The sequence below is a fragment of the Carlito syrichta genome, unplaced genomic scaffold, assembly GCF_000164805.1.
Source record: "Carlito syrichta isolate Samal-C Ts95f unplaced genomic scaffold, Tarsius_syrichta-2.0.1 Scaffold308119, whole genome shotgun sequence".
Lineage (NCBI taxonomy): Eukaryota > Metazoa > Chordata > Mammalia > Primates > Tarsiidae > Carlito > Carlito syrichta.
The window spans coordinates 558,788-559,158 of record NW_007252215.1 but is presented as its reverse complement, the minus strand read 5'-3'; positions in this window follow the sequence as shown (position 1 = coordinate 559,158).

Below are 371 nucleotides of genomic sequence, written 5' to 3'. Positions count from 1 at the left end.
GGAGCGGCCACCGCACTCCAGTCTGGGTGACAGAGTGAGACTCCAACTCAAAAAAACAAATCACCAAATGGAGCTCTGGCCACACGCACACGGGGTTCCCACCCCCACTGGGTGTGGCCAGGGCCGAGGGCTGGGAAGGCTGCTGGGGCTAGGAGGACCCCTAGATGAGAGGCCCCAGCCCCGCCACAGACGGGGCGCGGGCGCTACGGAGAGACGAGGGTGGCACTTTCCACGGGCGCGGGCACGAGGAAGCCCTGGCTCCGTTCAGGCGGGCCCCAAGCGCCTGGCTCCTGTGCCAGCCCGCCCCGTGTTTCGTCCTGGGTCTGAGCGCTGCCCCGCGGGCGAGATTTGCTCGTACCTCCCGAAGCCTT